The sequence below is a fragment of the Danio rerio genome, chromosome 4 (genome assembly GCF_052040795.2).
Source record: "Danio rerio strain M-AB ecotype USA chromosome 4, GRCz13ab, whole genome shotgun sequence".
NCBI lineage: Eukaryota > Metazoa > Chordata > Actinopteri > Cypriniformes > Danionidae > Danio > Danio rerio.
Genome location: NC_141024.2, coordinates 38,726,501 through 38,732,500, shown reverse-complemented (window position 1 = coordinate 38,732,500; position 6,000 = coordinate 38,726,501). Strand labels below are relative to the sequence as shown.

The following is a 6,000-nucleotide window of genomic DNA, read 5'->3' as shown; positions in this document are numbered from 1 at the left end:
TCCGTATTAACAGTGTACAGGTCACCGCTTAGAGACGCGTCGGGCCGGCTGTGGGGACTCGTGATAACACTTTCTCAAAATAGCAACAAACCAACAATGCACCTTAAAACACCTTATTTCTAGATCAAAACATCCATGAGTCCACAAAGTGGTGCAAAATTTTTTTACAATTTAAAACAACGTGGCGGAAAACAGGACAGTTAAGGTTGCGTTGATCTGAAACTAGTGTAACAAGTATGGCCGACCAGACACATAATTATCTTGCTTTTTATTCCCCAACCGAGCCAACTTTTGCCCAGGGAAGACCCGAAACCTGATGAATTTATGACCGAAAGGAAAGTGCTCACAGCAAAGCACAACTGAATTGAACAGGATTTCTTTAAGCTGCTTGTTTAAGACTGATGTTTTCATATAAACTTTACTCTCTTTGTGTAATCATGTGTTTTGCAACGTTTCCTTTGCTCCTGTATTTACATTTTGATTTTAATACTTCTGTATATAATGTTTAACTGTACCGAAGCTATACAAGCTCTTGTACTGTTCGTGTTTAGACTTTTCGTAAAGCTTACTCGCTGTACAAATTGATCGTTGACATTTTAAGATGAGTGCAACATGTTAACATTTTAAGAGACGTTAACATTTCTGTCCCGATTTGCATAATATTTGCCTATGCAAATTCTGCTGCCTGAACACATAAAACAGGTTTATTTGGAGGACTGCCTCCTTCTTCCAATGAATACCTGATTCTGAAACAGTGAAAAGCACACTTATGAAGACACAAACACCACAGTATATATATAGAGTATATTCAGGGAAATCAGCTGGAGAAAGTCTTTTATAGTCCAGCTTAATATGAGCTGCTGTGAATGATATCAGGATCATCAGTGAGGGTTTGCTTCACTATTATTTATCATCATCAGTCCTGTGTGATTCCACATCCTCTGAGCTGTAAAAACTGCAGTGTGTTTACATGATCTCCAGATCTTTGTTTGTCATGATCTCTGCTTCTACAGACACATGATAACCCTTACTGTACTCAACTGTTATGATCAAATACAGTCGACCAGAAGAACAGTTCAGCAGAACAATGCTCAAAAGTACAGTACACGGGTACAGGACAACTGAGGAAGAGGCGCTGGTGTCAGCTTTACAGCATTCAGGAGTTTACCTTGATCAGTAGTAATATAATCACTGTAAATACAGGTCATGATCCTCTTGCTTTTCTGCATTGGATGAGGAATTCAGTTTAATCAGGATCTGATGAGGATGAAGAAAACACCTTGAATATCCAGTATACTGTAACGGATTAAACAGCGCAGCGTGTGAGAGATTACCGTGTCTACAGGTGCAGAGTAAACATGTTCTCATGTCTCAAACAGGTTTAGACAAGTTTTCCAGAAGTGAAAGAGTTTTCAGATCTGTTGCTCAACTCGACAGTTCAGCGGAGGAACAGAGAGATCTGCAGGCATTATCTGAGGTGAGAGTTTGCTCTTTCTGTACTTTATATCATCTGTGAGTGTCGTCTTATAAGTCGTCGATCGTCTCTCTGTGTTTCTGAAGCTTCACTGCTGAGCTAAAGATATTCTGATCATTTACTTTCCACATTTTAATGTACAGTTTGTTTCTGAAAGACAGTTACAGAAAGCTGACCATTCTGAATCTCTGATTTATTACTCATCTGTGTTTATGAGTGATTGATGATTCTCAAACAGTATTTCTTATCATATTGCTGTGAACTCTGAGCCTGAAACTTAGTTGACATCTTCATTCTGTTGTGATACTGTGTCTTCATGATCAATTACAGACTCATTCAGTGAAATGAGCAGCTTTTCTACTGTAAACAGGAACAGTCATTTATTAAGCTCACAGCAAGTGTTGAGTCACAGAAGCTCTAATAATAGTATCATAAATGCATTTAGTTTGTTTTATGAGTGTACATTTCTGGAGAAGAAGGGCTGAAGAACAATAAATTGAATTTTTTTTCCCAGTAGTTAGATGTCAAGATGATACAGCCATTGTTGGTCTATGAGCCAAGGGTTCAGATCTCGGTTATTGAATATCTCAAAGTTGTCATGACTGCATGATTATGCTGTGTTTGTGCTTACCTGTTTAAAGAACAACTGCTCCTTAAAGATCACTGCAAGATTTCTGACTGAATGGGAAGGGTTAATTGTTGTAGCAGCCCTTCAGCTTTCAATAAATAAGCAGAAAGTTTTTGACGGGTGCCTTTAAAATGGTTTACTTGGATGCAATAAGGTTCATCACATAAATCATCATTGTCTCAGTTCTTTGTTGTATACACCGAAGCATCAAAAGACCAAAGTACCAAAAGCACAGTAAAACTAGAGAAAACAAACAAACAAAATAGAAGAATAAACAACAAACATTTACAAAACATCTAACATTTTTCAAATAAATCAAACAATAAACAAGACATACCTCGCTCTGCTTGCCGAAAGGATACTAAAAGCTCAAGACATTCTTCCGAGCTGTACCTGTTAGCTCGTGAACAAACGTGAATTGCTCTTACTCTGCTTTGTCTCACTTTAATCCTATCAGTCGAGCGCCCTCCTGTGGTGACTCCAATTATGGCAAGCAAAGCGAGTGCATAAAATTATGGGCAGTTACACTCCCATCAAATCATGGTATGAATCAAACAAACAAAACAAATATCATACATGATTTTAACTACAAATTTAACTCACAAAATAAATCCACATACAAAATTAACATTTACATTTACATTTAGTCATTTAGCAGACGCTTTTATCCAAAGCGACTTACAAATGAGGACAAGGAAGCAATTTACACAACTCAGAGCAACAATAAATAAGTACTAAAGGCAAGTTTCAGGTCTGTAAAGTCTAAGAAGGGAAGTGTTAGTAGTTTTTTTTTTTTTTTTTTTTTTTTTTTGTACAATTAGTGTGATATTCAAAGAGGCAATTGCAGATTAGGAAGTGAAGTGGAGACTAAATAGTTGAGTTTTTAGTCGTTTCTTGAAAATAGCAAGTGACTCTGCTGTTCTGATGCAGTTAGGGAGTTCATTCCACCAACTGGGCAGATTGAGCGTGAGCGTGAGCGAAAGTGATTTTTTCCCTCTTTGGGATGGAACCACGAGGCGACGTTCATTCACAGAACGCAAGTTTCTGGAGGGCACATAGATCTGCAGAAGTGAGTGCAGATAAGAAGGTGCTAGGCCAGAAGTCACTTTGTAGGCAAACATCAGAGTTTTGAATTTGATGCGAGCAGCAACTGGCAGCCAGTGCAAACGGACTAGCAGCGGAGTGACATGTGCTCGTTTAGGTTCATTGAAGACAACTCGTGCTGCTGCATTCTGGAGCAGTTGAAGAGGCTTGATAGAGTTAGCTGGAAGCCCAGCTAGTAGAGAGTTGCAGTAATCCAGTTTGGAGAGAACAAGAGCTTGAACAAGGAGTTGAGCTGCATGTTCAGATAAGAAGGGTCGGATCTTTCTGATGTTATAGAGTGCAAATCTGCACGATCGAGCAGTTCTAGAAATGTGGTCAGAGAAGTTTAGTTGGTCATCAATCGTTACTCCAAGGCTTTTCAATATTTTGGATGCAGTAATGGTTGCCCCATCCATCTGGATTGAAAAGTTATGGTGTAGAGTCGGGTTGGCAGAAACTACAAGCATTTCCGTTTTTGCGAGGTTCAGCTGAAGATGATGATCTTTCATCCAGTGTGAAATATCCAACAGGCAGGCTGAGATACGAGCTGGAACTGAGGGATCATCAGGATGAAAAGAGAGGTATAGCTGGGTATCATCAGCATAGCAGTGGTAGGAGAATCCATGTCTCTGGATGACTGGTCCTAGAGATGATGTGTAGATGGAGAAGAGAAGTGGCCCAAGAACAGAGCCTTGAGGTACCCCAGTGTTTAGATGCTGTAGGTTGGACACCTCTCCCCTCCAAGAAACCCTGAATGACCTGTCAGAGAGGTAAGATCTGAACCATTGTATAACAGTGCCCGCAACGCCCAGTGACTCAAGCGTAGATAGCAGGATCTGGTGGTTGACAGTGTCAAAAGCAGCTGACAAGTCCAGCAAAATGAGGACTGATGATTTAGAGTCTGCTTTAGCCAGTCTGAGATCCTCCACGACCGAGAGCAGGGCAGTCTCAGTTGAGTGGCCTTTCTTAAAGCCGGATTGCTTGTTGTCCATGAGATTGTTTTGAGTAAGAAAGTCCAGGACTTGATTGAACACTACTTTCTCCAGAATCTTGGCCATGAATGGAAGCAGGGATACCAGTCTGTAGTTTTCAAGTAGCGTATGGTCCAGGTTGGGTTTCTTTAGCAGTGGGGTTACCCTAGCCTGCTTAAATGTAGTGGGGAATAAACCAGAGTCAAGAGATGTGTTAATTATGTGAGTCAGTGTTGGTATGACTGCAGGAGAGATGGCTTGCAAGAGATGAGAGGGAATGGGATCGAGTGGACAGGTGGTTGCATGGCTAGATAGCACAAGTTTGGACACCTCAGACTCAGAGAGCTGAGAAAAAGAGGTGAGTGTGTGTGGTGTTGGTGTTGTATCTTGCGTGTTTGTTGTAGGTGCAGCAAATTGAGCACTGATTTTTGCAGTTTTGGTGCAGAAGAATGTAGCAAAGTCATCAGTAGTAAGTGTGGAGGATGCGGGTGGAGGAGGAGGATAGAGGAGGGAGGAAAATGTTTTAAAAAGTAGGCGAGGATTAGTGGCATTGTTGATTTTCAGACGGTAATACATCTGCTTTGCAGAAGTAACCTCAGCTGAGAAAGAGGACAGAAGAGTTTGGTATGTTAAGAGATGTGCAGGATTTTTAGTTTTCCGCCAAATTCTCTCCGCAGCCCGAAGTTTTGAGCGATGCTCACGGAGAGCATCTGAGAGCCAGGGTGCAGGAGGACTGGCACGGGCTGGCCTGGATGCAAGAGGACATAATCGGTCTAGACATGATGCTAGTGTGGAGCAGAGTGTATTAGTGGCACTGTTCGAATCAAGTGCAGTGAGTTTGCGAGATGGAGGAAGAGAGTCTGAAACAATGGTGGATAGTCTATTGGGTGAGAGAGATTGTAGGTTTCTGCGAAAGGTAACCAGTGTTGGAGTGTGTGGTGGCTCAGGAGTAATGTGGATGTTGAGAGATGCTCAGGAGTAATGTGGATGTTGAGAGACAGAAGGAAATGAAGGAAACATAATTTGTCTGATGCAAGAAAGTTGCAAATACTCACTCTCAACTATAACGACCAATTTTTGGATTGGTCGCTCAATAACGGAATGTGGAGAATGGTGCCCCAAACCCGTTTTCTGTTTTTGTTCTCCTGTTTGAACTTTAATGCGTCTAACAAGGCCATAGTTACCTGGAAAGACCTCAACAACCCTACCCAACTGCCATTTGTTTCTTGGAAGCATGTCATCTTTAATGATTACAATGTCATTTACTTTAAGATTACGTCGAGGTACGTGCCTCTTCTGTCTTGTGGATATATTCAGGAGATATTCACTTTTCCAATGACTCCAAAACTGTTCAATCAAGTACTGAACCCTGCGCCACCTTTTTGTAGCATACACGTCTTTCTTTAGAAACTTCCCTGGGGGAGGAATTGCAGTCTCAAATTTTATTAAAACAAGATGATTAGGAGTTAAAGGTTTTAGTGTTTTTGGGTCATTTATTCCATCCACAGTTAATGGTCAACTGTTAACAATAGCCATCGCTTCATAAAACAATGTTCTTAAAGAAGAGTCATGCAGTCTGCCAGGGCACAAAGACAGAGTAAAATTCGTCACATTACACACAGTCCTAATTTGGTGTTGCCAGACACCACCTGAGTGACTAGCTGAGGCAGCATTAAAGATAAACTCACACTGATTTTCCGCAAGATACCTCTCCAGTGTTTGGACATCACATTCCTTAAGAGCCTGTTTGAATTCATTTCTAGCTCCTACAAAGTTTGTACCACAGTCACAAAAAAGTTGACGAACAGCTCCTCGCAGACTTATGAAACATCTCAAAGCATTAA

At 40.9% G+C, this 6,000-nt stretch overlaps 1 protein-coding gene across 1 annotated transcript in view; it reads left to right on the top strand.

The window, feature by feature from the left end:
* Positions 1–1,435: 1,435 nt before the first annotated feature.
* The window catches only part of LOC137491167 (NACHT, LRR and PYD domains-containing protein 3-like), a 68,680-nt gene continuing 64,115 nt past the window's right edge, over positions 1,436–6,000 (top strand). Inside the window, exon 1 of the mRNA NM_001444537.1 lies at positions 1,436–1,477. The gene's annotated coding sequence lies outside the window, so the exon portion shown is untranslated. The remainder of the gene's footprint in view (positions 1,478–6,000) is intronic.